Raw genomic sequence first — 23067 nt, 5'->3', positions numbered from 1 at the left:
AAGACATGAAGCTCTGGTATTCAAATAATCACTGTAAAAGCATAAAGCAAGATTCAGATATTAGAGACGACTGTCCCTTGACAATGGATGCATGAATTTCACAGATCCCAGAACTAGAAATCTAAAAAGTCAGGAGAAAAAGAAAATATTTTCTGAACAGTTGGAGCTACACTAAAAAATCACAACTCAGAGCTGAACTAACAGTTTAATTTTCCATTGAGATCAGAATGATAGATTTTGTTTTGACCAGGCTCTTGCTGGTTTTTAAGCTTCCGCAATAGCCCCCAGTATGCCTTTATTTAGTAGATATATACTATATAGTTTCCAAAATGAAAATGAGTTGAAGATCTCTGTAGCAGACATGCAAATACTCAAATATTGAACATAGTTAGCTACAGAAATCTAGAGAAATTTTAGATAAAAACTGGCTAGGACGGAGAAGAAGTGGCAGGAAAACAGAGGGAGAAGCCAAGAAGTACAACTGGAGCAGAAGAACAGAGGAAAACCCACCCAGGAAACAAGGCAGGTAGACAGAGGGGAGGGCTGAGCTCCCAGCAGGAAAATAATCAAGGAGCATTGATGCTCCTGCGACCGACAGGGCTGCTGGATTGTGGTTGCCCACCCTATTACCGTAGAATTGTTCTTGGCAGATTTCTCAGTTTTCCTCTCCAGATTAAGTTTTAATTACTAAGTGTGCTAGAAATACTGTAGGATCACACAGATGCCTGAGCACAAGTCCTTTTTATTAGTAGAGCCTAAAAGGAGGCCAAAAGGAAAAGAGGAGGTTCTTTGAAGTCCTCATGGAAGGTAACCAGTGCTGTATTACCATGTCCCCAGGACAGTGCTGGTCACAGGTGTGGGTGCCTTAGGAACTCATGTCTGAGTCCATTCTGATGCTGCATTTCCTCTGAGTATTTTATTTATTTATTTATTTATTTATTTATTTATTTATTTATTTATTTATTTATGATAGGCACACAGTGAGAGAGAGAGAGAGGCAGAGACACAGGCAGAGGGAGAAGCAGGCTCCATGCACCGGGAGCTCGACGTGGGATTCGATCCCGGGTCTCCAGGATCGCGCCCTGGGCCAAAGGCAGGCGCCAAACCGCTGCGCCACCCAGGGATCCCCATTTTATTTTAATTTTTTAAAAAGATTTTATTTATTTATTCATGAGAGACACATACAGAGAGAGGCAGAGACATAGGCAGAGGGAGAAGCAGGCTCCCTGCAGGGAACCCAATGCAGGACTTAATCCCAGGACCCCATCCCAGGACCCTGGGATCACAACCTGAGCCAAAGGCAGACTCTCAACCACTGAGCCACCCAGGCGCCACTGAGTATTTGTATTTTAAAAGGAACTCAGGAGATGTAAAGCCCTTAAGACTCAAAGAACTGAATCTCTTTAGGTTGAATATCAAGAATTAGAAATACTTTGTCATTCATTCACTTATCACATGTATGTTGAATTCCAGGCACAGTGCCGGGCATTGAGATCATTATGGTAAGCAAACTCAGGCAGGACCCTGTCATCATAGAACTTATCACTCTGAGAAGGAGTGGTAAATTAATAAATTAATCATCATAAACACAAATGCATGATTAGAAACAATATTAAATATAACCATATAACCTAATTCCTCTAACCTGCTGGGCACAGGAGGCAGTCAGGCCTGCCCTTCCTGAAGGAATGAATGACATCTAAGAGCTTAAGGGGAAGGGGAAGGTAAGCTGGCAAACTGTAGGGATGGGGTGGGAGCAGCATCCCAGGCCTGGGAACTTGAGGATTTCTATAAAGGATGGGAGAGGAGGGGTAGGGTGGGGTGGAGTGACTAGTGCTGTGCTAACGAGTATCCTGTGAAAACTATAGCCAGTCTACTCTTGCTGGAAAGACCATTTTTTTAACCAAATGAACCTCTTCTTGGTGATGCTGATAGGAGTGATTTTGGGACACAAAGTTTATTTGGAGGGGCTGAAGGGGATATTGGTGACCTAAGTCCCTCTCATGTCCCCTTTCAGCCTTACCACCAGCCAGAGGGAACTGTCAGCACAATCTTCCTATCAGGTCCACAAAAGCATTTTAATTTTAACATCTTTTAAAATCAGAAGAAAAATGTGAATGTAATATCAACTATCAATTATATTTATCTTTATATAAAGTCATAAGTATCATTTTAATTTTTTATGAAGGAAGGAGCCCATGAGGGCAGTAGTCACCCCACAGCCATGGGAAGTGCCTGTAACAGGAAGGCACAAGGAGGGAGCTGAAAGGAAAGGTCTGGAGGAAAGGCAGGGCCAGACATCTGGAAAGGTAAGGATGTGGGACTTTATCGACCTCAGAGCAATGGGCAGCCACTGAGAAGGTCTAAGCTGAGGACTGACGTGATTGTAGAAAGATCACTCTGGATACATGTGGAGAGCAGATGGTGGAGCTGCTTGGGTGGAGTTTAAACAGCCACCAGCCTCACAGAGGTGAGGGACAATGGTGCTTCCTCAGAGCAGGGAGATAGGGGTTTGCTGAGGCTGCCTAACAAAGTACCACTAACTGGGGGCTTAAACAACAGGAATGTATTGTCTCATGGTCAGGGACGGTAGAAATCTGATATCCAGATGTCAACAGAGTTGGTTCCTAGTGAGGCTTGTCAGGGAGAATCTGTTCCAGGCCTCTCCACAAGCTCCTGTAGCTTTAGGCCTTCCTTGGCTTGTTGGTGGTCATTTTCTCCCTGTGTCTTCACTTAGTTTTCCTCTGTATGTGTCTGTGTTCAAATTTCCCCTTTTTATAAGGACATATAATCATACTGGCTTAGGGCCCAGCCTGACCACTTCATTTCAACTTGATTGCTGGTACAAAGACTCTATTTCTGAATAAGGCCATATACTGAAGGTACTGGGGATTAGGACCACAACATACGAATTTTGGAGGGACACACCTCCACTAATAACAAAGAGTCAGCAAACTATGGCCCATAGGCCAAATCTAATCCACTACCTTTTTTTATGTGGCCCTTTAGCTAAGAATGGTGTGTATATATATATATATATATATATATATAAACATATAACATATAAACATATATATATATATAATTTTTTAAATTTTTATTTATTTATTCATGAGAAACACACAGAGAGGCAGAGACATGGGCAGAGGGAGAAGCAGGTTCCCTGCGGGGAGCCCTATGTGGGACTTGCTCCCAGACCCCAGGATCATGCCCTGAGCCAAAGGCAAATACTCAACCATTGAGCTACCCAGGTGCCCTGGTGTTTATATTTTTAAATAGGGGGGGAAAGTCAGAAAAATATTCATTCATGAATATTTTATGAATCTCTATTTCAGTGTCCATGAATAAAGCTTTATTGGAACACAACCACACTCATTCATTCATGTATCAAATGTAGCTGCCTTTGCACTACAGTAGAGTTGAGTAGTTATGACAGACACCATATGGCTTGTAAAGCCAAAACATTTGCTACCTGGCTTATTACAGGAAAAGGTTGCCAACGTTCACTCCAGAGCTACAGCAGAGGGCCTAGAAAAACTGGGTGGGTAAGGGAGCTGTTGAGGGGGCAAGATTGATAAAATTTGGTATTGGGTTATATAGGGGTTGACAAAGAGGGAGACATCAGGGACTCCTGCTTTTCTGGTGCCTCCTCCAGATATTGCCACAGAGCTCAGGATATGCAAACACCTCCACAGACCAAGAAGGGAAGTAAAATGACCCTATGTTTGGACCCCTGGAAGAAGTAAAGAACACTGGGGCCTTTGGGGGGGATGCATACCTCACCTAAAAGTTCACAAAGTCAATTTTTGTGACTACATAATGCTGGTGAAACAGAATGCATCTGAAAACCAAATGCAGGTTGACACTGGTTCATAACTCCCATTTGACTTCTAAGGCTGATGAGCAGAGTCCAATTGGGCTTATGGGGTAAAAGGAGGAGCCTCACAACTGTTAAATCCGAGTTGTCTGTCTACCTTGGGGCCTAACCAACACCACATGCACCCCACCTTTTTTCTCTCCTGAAGGCCCTCAGCATTTAGCCGTGGAGCTCCTTTTCACCATCCCCACTGAGCTCCTTTGTTCCCTGGGGCCCACCTCCCCCCCCACCTTCAAATTTGATTCAGCCTTCCTGCACCCTGGCCTGTGTGAAGCCAAGGGAGATAGGGCCAAATTCACCTCTGCCTCAGAAGGGCTCTCCTCTAGTAGGGGAGACAAAAATGGAGGCTGGTTCATCTCTGGTGAGATGAGCACAACAGACAGGTGCAAATGTGTGAGGAAGACTGGAAGTGAGGACCAAGGCAACAAGAAGACTCTGAACAAAGGCCCAGACAGCTGGACCAGGACACCATTCAAAGGTAAGTGGGTTATTCCCAACACTTCCTCCTGCCTTTTAGCACTACCCACCCATTTGAGATGGGATCCAGGCTGGACTCTGACAGACTCTCTGGGGGAACTGATGCCCATGTGCAGCTCTGCCACACCAGGGATACTCCACCAACCAAGGGCTGCTCCCAGGCTTCTCTCTGAGTCTTGCCTCCTGGCTGCACTTCTGAAGTTCCTGGAAAAGAAAGGTATGAATGAGCTACTGAGTGAAGAGGGGAAGGAAGGACAGACCTTCCCCTGCTACTGTCAACTGCACTATGACAGGGATTAGTTTAGTCTTTGTTCACCCTCAGCACCTAGAACAAGACTGATACATAGGAGGTGATCCATAAACGTGACAGAACTATTGAAAGTAACTACTTTCCAATGGTGTTATTTCAGGCGCCCAGAAATGCCACGTGTATGTTGCATGTCTATTTATTTTCCAAATGATTTTGATCCTTAGTACTTTTTTCCCACTTGTTGCTCTGAAAGCTTCCATCACTCTGATTTAAAAGAGTTCCCCAACCTGCCACCTTCTCCACAAAACCTTTCCTGATCCTGGATTGCAAGCATATAACCTCTCATCCACACAGCTGAGTGTGCTGGAAAGACCCAATCTTTGAAGTCAGCATATCTGGTTAGTTGTGAGATCTTGACCAATTTCATCAAAACTTTTCAGAGCCTTGGTTTTCTCATTTATAAAGCAGAGATTCATATCCGTCTCATGGTGTCATAGGATCAAATAACACAATGTATGTGAAGTCCCTGGCATATGGTAGGTGGTTGTCGAATAAATAAACTTTTTATCCAAGGAAAAATTTTGAAGAACTGGAGCTCACCAAATTTCAAAGGAGTGAAAAGAACATCCTAGAAGGGAGGATAAAGCCAATAATCTTTCTGAGAGTTTTCAGCCTAATGAATCAAATTATTAACATCAAATTTAGGGAGGGAAATGTATTTCTACAGAAGGTAATAGCACCATATGCTACCAATTATAGCTCATAGCTGTGCTTTCTTAGGAATCATGAACAGAAAATCTAAAAAAGGCATTTATAATGATTCTTAAGTAAGACACAATTGTGACCAACATCCCATAGATACTGAATTTTTAAAATAAAACTATTTGTCTATATTAAACTTTACGTGCTGTACATGCTGGAAAAAAAAAGTCAAAGAATTTGGGGACTTTGAATGGAATTTCCCTAACCTTAGGGAGGGACGCCACAACTCGAATATCATAACTGCCAGCTGTGGAATTAATTTTAAGCCATTTTAAGGCCTGACAAGTATTTTGTTTTGCAAGAGTAGAGCAATATGTTATGGTAGATCTCTGAAACTTGGGGTTCTGATTCAGGGATAACCCTAGTTTTCCTATAGTGCTGTTATACAAAGAGAAGAAACATAGGGTTTACAGTCTAGACTGCAAATATAAAGATGATTTTGAACTTGTTGATATCCCATAGTCTTATGTCACTTCATCTTCTTTTTGAAGGTTTGTTTTTATGTTAACAAAATTAGCTGAAGTGATCAAAGTCAAACCCTATCCTTTGTTAACACATGCACACATACACGCACACACACACACACACACACACACTGACCCCCACCTCAGCTGGAAACAGGAGATCAGACATTCTGTTCACCACGTCACATTCCGTGAGGCCACACCCTGTTGGGTCAGTTCACACGCCCAGCAGAGTGTGTCACTGAAAAACTCTGAATGTCAGGAAATTGAGACTATGGGTAAAGAGAGATGGTCAAATGATTTCAATTCCTTCCTCAAGAGAAGCAATTCCTGACACCATGAGGAATGCTTAGAGGAATTTGCTCTTTCACTTCCAGGTTCTCCTATCTAGTGGGCATTATCTCAAACACCAAATGGGCTGACTGAGGACAAACATCAGTATGAGGGACTCAGCCCTAAAAATCCCCTGGCACTCCTGGACGTTAATTTGAGATATGGTCATTACATGTAAGTTCTACAAAAAAAGCACAACTGGCAAGACGTGGATGTATGGGGTTTCATTTGTGTGCAAAACAAGTACTTCTATGCTCAGCTGCAAATGAATTTCATATTTGCAGTTGCCTCCATTGCTTCACTGCTAAATGCTACATACCAATCTGGAGCGCATGTTACAATATTCTTTCAAATGCCTGGGATCCCATAATAGCGTAATGTTTAGTTTCTGTAGGTGTGCTATTTAGTAAAGTTGGATGGGACTGGATGTTAGCCAATAGCATCCATTGAGCACTTCTGTGCCAAGGACTGTGAAGAGAAAGAACAGAAAAGACTGATGGAGAGAGCCCCACATACAAGAGAAATAAAGACAGCGTGCTTTTTATGCTGCAACAGAGCAATAAGAAGTTCAAAATAATATACTAACAAAGAAGGGCTTGAGTGCTCAGAGGGTATCAAACCAAAATTCAGGGCTCAGTTGGAATCTGAAGTTCAGATGACTGCAGCTATGGAAAACAACAAACGAGGTAAAGAAGGGACAGCTCAGGGCGCAGCCTTATGGTGTAAACACAGGTCTGGGCTTGGAAACATAATTTTTAAATAGCATCCAAAAATGAGGCTCAGAGAGCTATGATTTCACCTTCAAACTCTAGAAGGCAGAATTAAATATTTTTTCTTGTTGTATTTTAAAATCTATCTACTTGTATTGAACTAAGTTATTCTCATGAGAAAAACAAAAACAAAAAAAATGGCTTTTGTGACTTTACACAGTTATGGTTTAAAGGTAGTTTATTCTTAAACTTGTGGTACTTGATAGTGATGAGACAAAAGGTATGGACAAGTGGAATATTTAAAAACGGGTTCCACCATGTATGCTTGGTCTCACAATCCCCCATTTTTTGTGGAAGCAGACTAATTGAGTGACAAATTAATGGAATTTGACATTCTCAAGCAACCAAAATATTCACTAAGTCAACATAAAAATGACACTGCCGAATCACAGGTTTTTGTGAAAGTAAAGAGGCATCTTTCATCATGGATTCTTGAACACAGACCTGAGTTTGGTAAAGCACCACGGTGGTGAAAACCTGGAGAGGATCCTGGGCCAGGATAAAGGAAGCTCTGTTCATTTGTAATTCACAGACCAGAATGGAAACCCTCAAGCAATATTGTCTATAGGGATAGTCTGGAGAGCTTGTTAAAAAAAGTATACTCCTTACCTAGAGATTCTGAGTCCAAAAATCAGTTCAAAGTGCTGACTCCAGGCATGTTCATTTTGTTTTTTATTATGGAAATATATTTAATAAAAGGATTATATACTTAATAATATGTCTAGAATATATGAAGAACTCTAGTAACTCAAAAATCAAGAGACAATCCAACTAAAACAGAAGCAAAGGATACAGATAGATATGTGCCCCCCCAAATATATACGAATAGCTAGGAAGCACATGAAAAGATGCTCAACATCATTAGTCATTAGGGAAATGTAAATCAAAACCATAATGAGATACTAATTCCCACTCACTAGAATAACGATAATAAAAAAAGACATAATAAATGTTGGCTAGGGTGCAGACTCCTCAAACATTGCTGGCGAGAATGTAAGATGGTGTAGTCACAGTGGAAAGCAGTTAGATAGTTCTTCAAAACATTATAGTTGTTACTGGGATCCAGCAACTACACTTCTAGGTATATCCCTAAGAGAAGTAGAAACAATGTTTATGTTAAACCTTGTACATAGAGCACCTAGGTGGCTCAGTTGGTTGAGTCTCCAATTTTGGTTTCTGCTCAGATCATGATCTCATGGATAGTGGGATTGAGCCCCACATATGGCTCCCTGCTCAGCAGGAAGTCTGCTTGAAATGCTGTCCCTCTGCCCCTCCCCTCTCAACTAAATAAATAAATCTTTTAAAAAATTTGTATATAAATGTTCACAGAAGCATTATTCATAATAGCCAAAAAGTGGAAACAGCCCAGATGAAGGGATAAACCAAAGGTAATACATCCATTTAATGGAATATTGACCACAACAAGGAACGAATGCAGTACTTTACATATTATCACCTGGATAAACCTGGAAAATAAGCCAGTCATAAAAGTCTATATATTGTATGATCAATTGATATGAAATGCTTGTAATAGGCAAATCCATAAGGGACAGATTACTGGTTGTTAGGAAACAAGAGGAAGAAGGGAAAGATGAGTGACAGCTAATGAATATGGGGTTTCTTTTTGGGGTGATGAAAGCATTCTGGAATTAGATAATGATGATCGTTGCACAACCGTGTGAAAATGCTAAAACCACTGAATTCTACCCTATAAAATGGCAAATATTTTAAAAAGATTTTATTATTTATTCATGAGAGACACAGAGAGAGAGAGAGACCGGCAGAGACACAGGCAGAGGGAGAAGCAGGTTCCATGCAGGAAGCCTGATGTGGCACTTAAACCCGGGTCTCCAGGATCACGCCCTGGGCTAACGGCGGCACTAAACCACTGAGCCACCCGGGCTGCCCTAAAATGGCAAATTTTGTTGTGTGTGAATTATGCCTCAATTAAGAGAAAATATAACCATGATAGGATTTTCACACATAAGTTAACGATAATCCCTTAAAATCACCAAATAGGATCATTGATCAAATTTCTAATTTTCTCTTTAAGAATATGTTTTTTGCCTTCTGTTTGAATTAGGATTACAGTAAAGTCTATATATTGCAGTAGACTAATATGCCTCAGTCTCTTTTAAGCCACCCCCTCTTTTTCTTTTTTTCTTCTTTTCCCACTTGCAATATATTTCCTGAAGAAACCAGATTTTTTTTTAAAGATTTTATTTATTTATTCATGAGAGACACAGAGAGAGAGAGAGGCACAGACACAGGCAGAGGGAGAAGCAGGCTCCATGCGGGGAGCCTGGCGGGCAACTTGATCCCAGGTCTCCAGGATCACACCCTGGACTGAAAGTGGCACTAAACCACTGAGCCACCCGGGCTGCCCAGAAACCAGATTAGATGTCTTGCAGAGCCTTCCGCCATCTAGGTTTCACTGCTTGCATTCCTGGTACCCTTTAACCTTTTCCTATATTCTTTTTATGTTACGTAAATTGGGTGTGACCAAGCTGCTTGATCAGATTCAGATTTGATATTTTGGCAAGATGAATGTAATATACTCCCATAGTTAGGTGCCTAGTATCAATCTAGTGTGGTTGTTTCTCCTGTGTTGTATTAGGAAATGTTGATGCTCAGTACCTAATCCATTACTGCATTAGGGGTGCACAGTGGGGCTATTTTTTTTTTTAAGATTTTATTTATTTATCCATGATAGACACACACACACACACACAGAGAGAGAGAGAGAGGCAGAGACACAAGCAGGCCCCATGCAGGGAGCCCGATGTGGGACTCAATCCCAGGTCTCCAGGATCACACCCCGGGCCAAAGGCGGCGCCAAACCACTGAGCCACCCGGGCTGCCCTGGAATTCTTTATAAAGAGAAACCTTCTAGCAACAACTATTTGGTTCTCCTGAGGTTAGGTTCTAATAAGAGAGGGAGAATAAATGTTTGATTTTCCCCTTTATTTTGTCAGCTGTTTCTCTAGCATTCTGTGAAAGTAACCCAGGAGTGTTTGGTTTGCTTTTGGCATCATTTGAACATATCAGGATATGTTTTGATCCATTGACATGTTTATTCTCACACTGCTCCATTTCAACCAGTGCATGCTGATTCACTTTACCTCCCAAGTCATTTTGAATGGCTTCTTTCCTTTCCTGTATGACAAGATGTTCTGGGCTCACCTTGCGTATTCAGGAAAGTTCCTTTTTTTTTTTTTTTTTTTTTTAAGATTTTATTCATTCATGAGAGAGAGAGAGGCAGAGACACAGGCAGAGGGAGAAGCAGGCTCCCTGTGGGGAGCCTGATGTGGGACTTGATCCCGAGACACCAGGATCCCACCCTGGGCGGAAGGCAGATGCTCAACCACTGAGCCACCCAGGAGTCCCATAGGAAAGTTCCTTTTAAACAAGTTTTCTCGGTGGTTCTCTTAAGGGAGGTCTAAGGACCACAATCTAAAATACACAGACCGGGATCCCTGGGTGGCGCAGCGGTTTGGCGCCTGCCTTTGGCCCAGGGCGCGATCCTGGAGACCCAGGATCGAATCCCACATCGGGCTCCCGGTGCATGGAGCCTGCTTCTCCCTCTGCCTGTGTCTCTCTGCCTCTCTCTCTCTCTCTCTCTGTGACTATCATAAATAAATAAATTAAAAAAAAAATAAATAAAATAAAATACACAGACCTTGTAGCTGGGTGGCTCAGTTGGTTAAGCTCTTGATTTCAGCGAGGGTCATGATCTCAGGGTTGTGAGATCGAGCCCTGTGCTGGGCTCTGCAGTGGGCATGGAGCCTGCTTAAGATTTCCTCTCTCCCTCTCCCTCGGGCCCTCCCTGCCCTCTCCCTTTCCCTCAAATAAATGAATGAATGAATAAACAAATAAATACACTGACCTAAGTAGTTTGTCCAGCTTCAGCCCATGTTACTTATTCTTAACAAGATCATTTATGTTTTATCTAATGACATGTTTGTCTGGACTAATTAAAGGGGGTCATGTTAGTAGTGGATGTTGGTGTTAGTGGTGTCAGTGGCTACCATAGAATTATAGGGATGAAAGTTCTTTTTTTTTTTTTTAATTTTATTTATTTATTCATAGAGACACAGCTAGAGAGAGAGGCAGAGACACAGGCAGAGGGAGAAGCAGGCACCATGCAGGGAGCCCGACGTGGGACTCGATCCCAGGTCTCCAGGATTACGCCCTGGGCTGCAGGCGGCGCTAAACCGCTGCGCCACCGGGGCTGCCCAGGATGAAAGTTCTTATATATATCTCTCTTTTTCTGGGGAGAAATAAATCCAAACTGGGCATCAGCAACCCACCACACCTATGCCAAAGGAGATGGCATAAGAAATGATGATGGTGTTGACTATGTAACAGTAACAGGTACCTGTTATTCTGTGCTTGCTACGTGCCCATGGCTATGCGAAGGGCTTTACAAATGCTGTCTCCCTCTAACCTTCACACTGGCCCTCTCACATCATCCCATTTTGCAGACAAGGAAACTGAACCTGTTCCTCTGCAGTCTTTTTTGGCCTCTTTGCAGGCACGCGTCCCAGAGCAGCCTTTAGTCCCTTCAAGGCTGAGGTGGGATGGGTCATCGACAGTGCTCCCAGCTGCGCTGGAACCTCTAGCCCCAAGATTAGGCTGACCTTGGTGTTAGAAAGAGATGCTTGATATCAAAAGAGTTTGAAGTGAAGACCCTGTGAGGTCATTATATTGGGAGGGGAGCTTTTTTTTTTTTTTTTTTAATTTCAGTGTCGTTAACTTACAGTGTTAGACTAGTTTCGGGTGTACGATATAGTGATTCAACAATTCTGTACATCACCTGGTGCTCATCATGACAAGTGTGCTCTTTAATCCTCATCACTGATTTTCCCCCATCCCCTCTGGTAGCTATAAGTTTATACTCTATAATTAAAAGTCTGGTTTTCAGTTTGTCTTTTTTATTTTGTTCATATGCTTTGTTTCTTTTTTAAGATTTTATTTATTTATTTGAGAGAGAGAAAGGAGGAGCAGAGGGGGAGGGAGAGGGACTCCACACTGAGTACAGAGCCATGGCAGGACTCAATCCCAGTACCCCAAGGTCATGACCTGAGCTGAAATCAAGAGCCTGATTCTCAGCTGAGCCAACCAGACACCCCCATATATTTTGTTTCTTAAATTCCACATATGAATGAAATTCCACATATGAATGAAATCATTTTTCTCTGACTGACTTATTTTGCTTAGCATTATACTCTACTTCTATCCATGGTGTTACAAATGGCAAGATTTCATTTTTTTTAATGACTGAATAATATTCCTCTATCTATCTATCATCTATCTATCTATCTATCTATCTCTGTATCTCTATCTATCTTCCTTGTTCATTTATCTATCCATGGACACTTGGGTTGCTTCCATATCCTGGCTATTGTAAATAATGCTACATGTATTGTAAATAATATAGGGGTGCATACATCTTTTCAAATTAGTGTTTTCAGGGTTTTTGGGGTAAATACCCAGTAGTGAAATTACTGGATCATATAGTAATTCTGTTTTCAATTTTTTGAGGAACCTCCATACTATCTCCCACAGTGGCTGCACTAATTTGCATTCCTACCAACAATGTACAAGGGTTCCTTTTTCTCCACATTCTCGCTAACACTTGTTTCCTGTATTTTTTTTTATATTTATTTGTTTTTAGAAAGAGAAAGAGAGAACAGAGTGATGGAGGGACAGAAGGAGAGGGAGAAAAAGAATCTCGAGTATAATCCCTTCTGAGAGTGGAGCCTGATGCTGGGCTCAGTCTCATGACCCTGAGATCGTGACCTGAGCCAAAAAAATCAAGAGTTGGACACAACCAACTGAGCCACCCAGGCATCCTTGTTTCTTGTGTTATTGATTTTAGCCATTCTGACGGGTGTGAGGTGATACCTCATTGTGGTATTGATTTGTATTTCCCTGATGATGAGTGATATTGAGCATCTTTTCATGTGTCTGTTGGCCATCTGGATGTCGTCTTTGGAAAAATGTTCATGTCGTCTGCCCATTTTTATTTTTTTTTAAAGACTTTATTTATTTATTCATGAAAGACACACAGAGAGAGGCAGGGACACAGGCAGAGGGAGAAGTGGGCTCCCTTCAAGGAGCCAGATGTGGGACTTGATCCCGGAACTCTAGGATCACACCCTGGGGCCAAAGGCCTGCGCCAAACTGCTGAGCCACCCAGGAATCCCCTCTTCTGCCCATTTTTAAGTTGGATTGTGTGTGTGTGTGTACGTTCAGTTCTTTATATATCTTGGATATGAATGCTTTATTGGACATGTCATTTGCTAACATCTCCTATTCAGTAGGTTATTTTTCAGTTTTGTTGTTTCCTTTGCTGTGCAGAAGTTCTTTATTTTGATGTAGTCCCAATAGTTTATTTTTGCTTTTGCTTCCTTTGTCTCAGGAGATATATCTAGAAAAATGTTGCTGCAGCCAATGTCAGAGAGATTACTGCCTGTGTTCTCTTCTAGGATTTTTTAATGGTTTTAAGTATGTAATCCACTTTGAATTTATTTTTGTGTATTGTGAAAGAAAGTGGTCCAGTTTCACTCTTTTGCATGTGTCCAGTTTTCCCAACACCATTTGTTGAAGGGCCTGTCTTTTTGCCATTGATTAATTGACCATATAATTTTATTTTTTTTCCTGGCTCTCTATTCTGTTCTATTGATCTATGTATCTATTTTTGTGCCAGGACTATACTGTTTTCATTACTACAGCTTTATAGTATATCTTGAAATCTGGGTTTGTGATACATGCAGCTTTGTTTTTCTTTTTCAAAATTGCTTTGCCTGTTTGGAGCCTCTTGTGGTTCAATACAAATTTTAGGGTAATTTGTTCTAGTTATGTGTTAAAATGCTGTTGGTATTTTGATAGTAATTGCATTAAATGTGTAGAATGCTTTGGGTAGCATAAAATATTTGTTCTAATCTATGAGCATGGAGTATCTTTCCATTCATTTGTGTCCTCTTCAATTTCTTTCATCCATGTTTTATAGTTTTCAGAGTACAGGTCTTTCACCTCCTTGGTTAAGTTTATTCCTAGATATGTAATTATTTTTGGTGCAATTGTAAATGGGATTGTTTTCTTAATTTCACTTTCTGCTACTTCATTATTAGTATATAGAAAGAGATCATCACATTTTAAAACTGAAGTTTATTGGCTCAAATATTCTTCTGCAGTTAGGAAGTGTGGGGAGGTAATTTGAGGCCCAGGTACAACCCTGCTTCCATTTCCTCAGCCTGCATCACAAGAAGAGGAGTCAGAACCTTGGTTTTCTTGAAAGATGACAACTTTCTCTGACATCTGACCACTACTGAGCAGAGGCACCCCCGCAGTTCTTAAAACTCCTTCAGTATCTGTGGTCATTACTGATTTTTACCTGTCCTTTGTAAGCAAGGACATTCATTATAAAAAGCATCTTAGCAAATCAAACTTTGCTAAAACAGCTAAATAGTACTATGATTCAAGTTGACAGTGTCTTTTACCACATATGTACACAGATATTACATTCATGTGGTTGAACTGTGAAATTAAATTAAATTAAATATAAAAGACAGGAAAGCAAGGTCCCTTGAGTGACATCAATGAAAGGGGGAAGAAACCCTCCATCTCTACAAAAATCATTCTAAGAAATAGTGAACGTGGGCTAAAATTATATAGGATGCTCTTAATGAAAATTAAGTCTGTGGGGTGCTGGGGTGGCTCAGTCAGTTAAGCATCCAACTCTTGTTTTCTGCTCAGGTCATGATCTCAGGGTTCTGGGATCAAGCCCTGAGAGCCTGCTTCTCCCTCGCCCTCTTCTTCTGCCTCTCCCCTTGCTCTTGCACTCTCTCTCTCAAATAAATAAATAAATCTTTAAAAAAATCAAATCAAATCAATTCTAAGCTCAGGACATATGGGCAAATGGCAGCCAACTGGCAGAAAGAGCTCAGAGAGCTTAAGGAGTCAGGAAGTACAAGAGGAATATTTTTAAAGTGAAAACATTTTTCTTTTTTGCTTACCTGTATTTTCTGATTTTTCTCTTGGGAGCAAATGTTGTCTCTGTGATCAGAGAACAACAGCAATAAACTTCCCTTTGGAAAAACTGAAAATGACATGCCAAAGCCGAGGCTTCAGGCTGGAGGGGCTGGTGGGGCTGGGTGTGCCTGCAGCCATGTCCAGGTCCCAGAGCCTGGCGACTCAGGCTCAGTACTCTTCATCCTCTACCTTCTTAGCATGTTCAGGGAGTTGAGGTCATCAAAAAATGGGTTGGGGAGGGCAGCCCGGGTGGCTCAGCGGTTTAGCGCTGCCTTCGGCCCAGGGTGTGATCCTGGAGACCCGGGATCGAGTCCCACACTGGACTCCCTGCATGGAGCCTGCTTCTCCCTCTGCCTGTGTCTCTGCCTCTCTTTCTCTCTCTCTCGCTCTGTGTCTCTCTTGAATAAATAAAATCTTAAAAAAAAAAAAGAAGGTTGGGGAACTGGAAACCCACTTGAGCAGGACTCTCTTTGTTTAATGATCAACATTGTGGTTGTGAGTTTTTAAAAATACGGCTGCCAGGCCCTTGCCACAGAGGCCCTGGTTCAGTGGGTCTGGGTGGGACCCGGACATTATTTGGAAACTCCCTAGGTGAGAGTTATTGTTTAATGGGGATGGAGTTTCTGTTGGGGAAGATGAAGAAGTTCTGGAGATGGAGGGATCCCTGGGTGGTGCAGCGGTTTAGCACCTGCCTTTGGCCCAGGGCGGGATCCTGGAGACCCGGGATCGAATCCCACATCGGGCTCCTGGTGCATGGAGCCTGCTTCTCCCTCTGCCTCTGTCTCTGCCTCTCTCTCTCTCTCTCTGTGCCTATCATTAATAAATTAAAAAAAAAAATTAAAAAAAAAGTTCTGGAGATGGACAGTGGTTTTTCAATGTACAGTAGCATAATTGCCACTGAATTGTACACCTAAGAGTACTGAATCAGTAAAGGTTATCTTATGTATATTTTACCACAATAAACATTCCCCCCCCACACACACACCTCTTGTGATCACTCCCTGCAGCCAGCGTGAGGACCAGGGTTGAGACTTGTGCTCACCACCTGTCAAGCCCCAGGGAAATCGCTTCTAGGATTTTTCTCATCAGATCCTCAGAGCAACCCTATAGGCAGCTACTCTGACCAACTCCATTTCATAGTGAGTTAAAGGAGGCTCAGCGGCTTTAATTGGCCTAAAGTTTCATAGTGAGTCAGTGGCTAAACCGGGTTTCAAAGCCAGATCCAAATCTATGTTTACAATTTACTAAGTGGACTACAATTTCATTGCCATTAAAACCAACCAGAGGGTGTCAATCAGCAGGCACCTTTCATCTCCAGTGACTTTAAGAAAGTTAACAGGGACCTTTCTCCTCTCCTCCTCCTCTTCCTCTTTCTCCTTCTTTTCTCTCTTATTAAACACTCTGTATTCGTCCTGTACTTGGAACAGCTTCCAGTTGAGTTTTACAGCCGGCAAAGAAGAGGCCGTTTATCATGCATTTCTGTACCGTGGGCCAAGGTTGAGCTTCACTGAAAACTATGCAATACATTTGCAATAAATCTACTTTTGTTTTGGTGCCACTGAAAATACCGAGGCTCACAGCAAAAGTGAGGAATTTGAAGATTAGTATTTTTAATAGCAAAGGCTATCACTGTAACAACGAGATACTAGCAAGTCTCCAGGCCCAGATGGGAGGATCTTGGAACATGGAGGGAAGGTACAGAGAGAAACCAAGGCAGATGCCTCCTCTTCTGGTCCTGGTTCTTTTTTTTTTTTTTTTTTTTTTTTTTTTTTTTTTTTTGGTCCTGGTTCTTAAGCAAGTGTTGTTTTCCATCAGCCTGCACTTTGCCATCCCCCCTCCTTCCAGCTCCCTTGAATTCAGAATGATTGTTGAATCTGGCTGGCAGAGCCCTGGGCTTGGGGGCGGTTCCAATTCTTACATGTTTCAGAAATAAATTTCAGTGGAACAGCTATCTCTCAGCCTGGTGAAGCAGGGTTTTTGAAAAAGATTTTTTTTTTAATGAATCTGTTTAATGAATCCTTCCAATCTGGGGAAGCCTATGGATCCCTTCTCAGAATATTTTCTAATGCATGAAATAAAGTACATATGATTACAAAGGAAGCCAATTTTATTGAAATATAATCATTATATATATTACAAAGTAATAGATGTGTTTCTTTACTCATGCATTAAGATCTGATGGCAGATCTAACAACTTCCATAGTTAAGAGGTAGTAATGGGGGCAGCCCCGGTGGCTCAGAGGTTTAGCACCACCTTCAGCCCAGGGTGTGATCCCTTCGTGGAGCCTGCTTCTCCCTCTGCCTGTGTCTCTGCCTCTCTCTCTCTGGGTGTCTCATGAATAAATAAATAAAATCTAAAAAAAAAAAAAAGAAGTAGTAATGACTGTAAGTGGTATTTCAAGAATAACTGCAATTGTCATGTGATAGGAAAAATCTGTAATTTCTTCTGGAGACAAAGTCACAGGTTCTGCTAATACTACGGAGAATGCTGCCTACATTCATAAAGGAAGGAAATGCTAGATTTCAGTTAGAAATAGAGAAAATAAAGATGTAACTTTTCTTTATCCAGGTTCACAAAACCCTTAGCTCTAGCCACAGATTCTTGGTGATCTCTAAACCTCAGGCTAAGAACTCTGGACTAGTATCCCCTACACGAAGTATCCCCCGCATGGAGCCTGATAAAAGGCTTAACGTGGCATTAAATGTTAGCAGTGATCACAATATACATCACATGATTAGACTCCCTTTTAATGAACCTAACCAAGAATCAAAGAAGGTTTGGAAGCCACACATTTCTGCAATGAATACTTAAAAATGAAATTTTAAAGTACTGGTGGTAAACAGCTACACTTCCAGGAAGCCAACTACATGAATGTTCCTAAATACCATCTGGACATCAAATAATCTGTCTCCTGCTGTTGTAACTGACCTGAGCTAACTTTTTTTTTTAATAATAAATTTATTTTTTTATTGGTGTTCAATTTGCCAACATACAGAATAACACCCATCCTGAGCTAACTTTTTAAAAAATATTTATTTTTTCGTGAGAGACACAGGGAGAGGGAGAGAGAGAAGCAGGCTCCCTGTGGGGAGTTCAATGCAGGGCTTGATCCCAGGACCCCAGGATCACCACCTGAGCCGAAGGCAGATGCTCAACTACTGAGCCACCCAGGTGCCCCTGACCTAAGCTAATTTGATTCCACACAACCCCCCAGCTAATTTTCACAGGTAATGGTAACTGCCAGAGAATTTTGAAGCTACCCTCCCACATCTCCCTATTGGGTTATAATGAAAGCAAATCTCAGACCGAAATCAGATACAAACAGGTACTTAGCAGACAGACATTTATTAGCAAAGCAAGCACAAAGTAGTTCACACCACCAGTTCTGGAAGCTCAAGGAAGTACCAGCTCTCTATCCTTCATTTGCTCTGCCTGTACCCTCAAAACAGCAGATGAAACATTCCGGAGATGTAAAGGCTGGACCCCCTACCATAAGGCCTTCAAACCCCAGGCTCCATCTTAAGGGTATAGGCTGCAGGGCTCCAAATTCTATCTTGCTCTTGTAAGGAGAAACTCTAAATTGTTTTAGCCAATTTTAGAGAGACTCTAAATTGTTTAGCCAGCTTGGTTACCCTTCATTTCCACTCATGCCCATTTTTGGCATTTCTCACTCAAAAAACAAGACACTGTTTAACCAATAAAAATCCATTTTTGATAGCCAGTATGCTTATTAGAAAGGCGTAGGTTGTTGATGGAGACATAGACTGCAGAGGGACTGGCAGCAGCCACCTGTGAAGGATGCTCCTTCCTGGTGAAATGCTAGCTGACCACTCCTGGACTCCCATTCTTCTCTCTGCCCCAACTTTTTATCATGAGAATTTCAAACTCACAGAAAAGAGAAACATTGTACAGTGACCACCAACATACCACTGTCTGGATCAATAGTTCTCAAATTTTAGCATACATCAGAATCACCTCAAAGGCTTGTTAAAACATCCATGGGTGGGCCTCACTCCCATAGTTTCTGATTCAGTGGGTCTGGCCTGAAAGTGTGCATTTCTAACAAGTTCCTAGGTGATGCTGATGCTGCCAGTAGAGCTGGAACTGGTTCTTCTTTTAATATTTCACCATATTTATGTTATCACACATCTATCCACTTATCCATCCAATTTTTTTTTTTCTTAGAGCAGGGAAGAGGGGCAAAGGGAGAGGGAAGAGAGAATCTTAAGCAGACTCCACGCCCAGTCCGGAGCCCAACATGGGGCTCAAACCCACAACCCTGAGATCGTGACCTGAGTTGAAATCAGGAGTTGGACACTTAACTGACTGAGCTACCCAGCACCCCATATCCTTCCAATCTTCTGATTCATTTCAAAGTAGGTTTTAGGGCAGCCTGGGTGGCTCAGCCGGTTTAGCACTGCCTTCAGTCCAGGGCGTGATCCTGGAGGCCCAGAATTGAGTCCCACATCAGGCTCCCTCCATGGAGCCTGCTTCTCCCTCTGCCTGTGTCTCTGCCTCTCTCTCTGTGTCTCTCATGAATGAATGGATAAGATCTTAAAAAAAAAGAAAAGAAAGTAGGTTTCAGAAATCAGTACATGTTTTGATATAAACACTTGAAGATGCATATCAACTAGACTCCAGTATTTTTACATGGACTTTTTTTTTTTTAAGTTCTGTCCAGGGTGGGGCTCAAACTCATGACCCTGGGATTGAGTCGCATGCTCCATCAACTGAGCCAGCCAGGTGCCCCCTCGTGGATTTTTTTTTTAGGTAAAATTTACATATGGTGAAATGTGAACTGTGTAATCTTTTTCTTCCTCAAGTTTATTGAACCAGAATTTACATATAGTAAAATTCACTCTTTATAGTATATAGTTCTATGAGTTTGACAAATACATACAGTTAGGCACCACAAACAAGATGCAGAACATTTAAAAAAAAAAAAAAGATGCAGAATATTTTCCTTGACATAAAATGTTTCTTCAAGCCCTTATGCGGTAAATACCTTTCTCAGCCTCCAGCCCTTGGCAACCACTGATCTGTTTTCTTTTTTTTTTTTTTTTTTTTAAAGATTTTATTTATTTATTCATGATAGTTACACAGAGAGAGACAGAGAGGCAGATACACAGGCAGAGGGAGAAGCAGGCTCCATGCAGGGAGCCCGACGTGGGATTCGATCCCAGGCCTCCAGGATCGTGCCCCGAGCCAAAGGCAGGCGCCAAACCGCTGCGCCACCCAGGGATCCCCTGATCTGTTTTCTACCCTCATAGTGTTGCCTTTTCCAGAGTGTCATAGAAATGAAATCACAAAACGTGAGAACTTTTCTGTCTGACACCTTTCACTTAGCACAGTACATTTGAAATTCAACCATGTTATTAGTAATTCCTTTTATTTATTTATTTTTAAAGATTATATTTATTTATTCATGACAGACACAGAGAGACACAGGCAGAGGGAGAAGCAGGCTCCATGCAGGGAGCCCAAAGTGGGACTTGATCCCAGGTCTCCAGGATCCAGCCCTGGGCTGAAGGCGGCGCTAAACCACTGAGCCACCTGGGCTGCCCGATTCCTTTTATTTCTGAGCAGTATTTTACTACCGATAGCATGCTGTTGGCTGGACAATCTTAGAATTAGGTTTGAGGTCGATTGACACACACAATTGCACTGAAGTATTGCTTATTTATTTGACAGAGATAGAAACAGAGAGAAAACAAGCTGGGAGAGTGGTGGAGGGAGAGGGAGAAGCAAGCTTCCCGCAGAGCAGGGAGCCCAATTCAGGGGGTCATGACCTGAGCCACCCAGGGGCCCCTGCACTGAAGTATTTTAAAATAAATTGCAGATATTGCAACACCTGTCTTCATAAGAACATTGTGTGCTGGACGCTGGTTTTTGTAATCTGCACCTCACCTTCCCTGGGCCGTAGTAATATTTTCTACTCTATAATCTATGATTTCCTTAAAGTGACTTCATGAAGTTTGGTGCTCTGTTCCCCCCCCTTGATCTTCTCCTAGAAACTCTTAGGATAAAAGGCCCCCGTGATTCCACAGGCTGCCAGCAGTGCTAGGTGCATGAAATTGGGGTTTCCCCCCACCCCCCAGGCCCCCGACATAAGTATAACATTGCCCTGCCTTTAGGCCGACTTTTCCTTCAGACCACCACAATGTTCTTTTTCTTCTGTTTTCTTTAAAGGCTTTCTTTTAAAAAAGCAGCTTTAGGTTCACAGAAAATTGAGAGAAAGGTGCAGAGATTTCCCTTACACCTCCTTTGCTACACAAGCACGGCCTTCCCCACTATCACCATCCCCTACCAGCATGACACATTTGCTACAGTTGATGAACCTACACGGACACATCCTAATCCCCCAAAGTCTATAGCTTACATTACTGTTCACTCCTGGAGTTGTGCGTTCTATGGGTTTGGATAAATGTATAACGACAGGTATCCACCATTCCAGTATTCTACAGAATAGTTTCACTGCCCTAAAAATCTCTGCTTTACCTATTTATTCCCACACCTCCACCAACCCCTGGCAATCCCTGATCATTTTACTGTCTCCAAAGTTTTGCCTTTTCCAAAATGTCATATCATTGGAATCACAGTATGTAGCCTTTTCAGATTGGCTTTTTTTCACTTAGTCGTATGCATTTAAGTTTCCTCCATGGGTTTTCATGGTTGATAGCTCATTTGTTTTTAGTACTGAATAACATTTTGATGTCTGGATGTATCACAATTTGTCTACCCATTCACCTACCGGGAGACATCTTGGTTGCTTCTGAGTTTTGGCAATTATAAGTAAAACTGGTATAAATATCCATGTTCAGGCTTCTGTGTGGATATAGGTTCTCAACTCCTTTCGGTAAATGACAAGGAACACAGTTGTTGGGCCTAAAAGTAAAAGTATATTTAATTTTTGAGAAACTGCCAAGCTATCATCCAAAGTTGCTGTACCATTTGCATTCCTACAAACAATGAACAAGAGTTCCTGTTGCTTCAAATCTTTGTCAACATTTGGTGTTGTCAGTGTTCTGGATTTTGGCCAATCTGTTAGGTGTGTATCTCATTGTTGTTTTAATTTGCGTTTCTCTGATGACATACGATGTGGAGCATCTTTCCTTATGCTTATTTGCCAACTCTATATCTTCTTTAGTGAGGTGTCTATTAAGGTCTTTGGCCCCCTTTTTAATAGGATTCTTTGTTTTCTTATTGCTGACATTCTTCATTTTAACTTGGGAATTTTAATTCAAGTATTTTTTGAAAATGTCTCTAGAATAGCACTATTCAATAAAAATATAATGCAAATAACATGTGCAGTTAAATATTTTCTAGTCAGCCACATTAGGAAAAGGAAAAAAAGGAAACTAATTTTAATAATATATTTTATTTAACCCAAATTATTATTTTAACATGTCATCAACATTAAAAATTTATGGAGATACTTACCTTCTGTATTTTGTACTAAGTCTTCAAAATTTCGTGTTTTTGGGCAGCCCCAGTGGCGCAGTGGTTTGGTGCTGTCTGCAGCCAGGGGTGTGATCCTGGGGACCCAGGATTGAGTCCCACGTCGGGCTCCCTGCGTGGAGCCTGCTTCTCCCTCTGCCTGTCTCTCTCTCTCCTTCTCTCTCTCTGTGTCTCTATGAATAAATAAATAAAATCTTTAAAAAAATTTTTTGTGTTTTAACTTACAGCACATCTATAATAAAATTCAGACTAGCTACATTTTAAATGTTCAAAAGTCACTATGGTGGCTAGAGGCTACCATATTAGACACTGTAGGTGTAGAAATAACCATTAACCAGGACCCTCATGACTGAGAGGAAAAAATTGAGCTGTGGATAATAATAATAATAGTAATAATATTTTAGAGCAGATTTGGGTTTGCAGAGATTTTCCCAGACATTATCTCATACAGTCCTCGTAGCAACCCTGTGAGATAATTATTTTCACCAACATCATTTTGCAATAAGAAAATTAAGGCTCTGAGAGGTGAAAGTGGCTTGCCCAATAGTGCTCAGTGGGTAGGTGAGACAGCCTGGCTCTTCTCCCCTGAGATATCTCATCCCCACACAACCTCCCATTAAGCAGACCTTACAATCTAG

At 41.7% G+C, this 23067-nt stretch overlaps 1 long non-coding RNA gene across 1 annotated transcript in view; it reads right to left on the bottom strand.

The window, feature by feature from the left end:
- Positions 1 to 22589, bottom strand: part of LOC144296465 (uncharacterized) — a 30192-nt gene extending 7603 nt beyond the window's left edge. Inside the window, exons 1-3 of the long non-coding RNA XR_013363580.1 lie at positions 22412 to 22589; positions 21723 to 21856; positions 4405 to 4558 (exon numbers count right to left, since the gene is read on the bottom strand). This is a non-coding gene — a long non-coding RNA (uncharacterized LOC144296465). The remainder of the gene's footprint in view (positions 1 to 4404; positions 4559 to 21722; positions 21857 to 22411) is intronic.
- Positions 22590 to 23067: the final 478 nt, after the last annotated feature.

The sequence above is a fragment of the Canis aureus genome, chromosome 24, assembly GCF_053574225.1.
Source record: "Canis aureus isolate CA01 chromosome 24, VMU_Caureus_v.1.0, whole genome shotgun sequence".
Classification (NCBI taxonomy): domain Eukaryota; kingdom Metazoa; phylum Chordata; class Mammalia; order Carnivora; family Canidae; genus Canis; species Canis aureus.
This window is presented reverse-complemented; position numbering and strand designations above follow the sequence as displayed.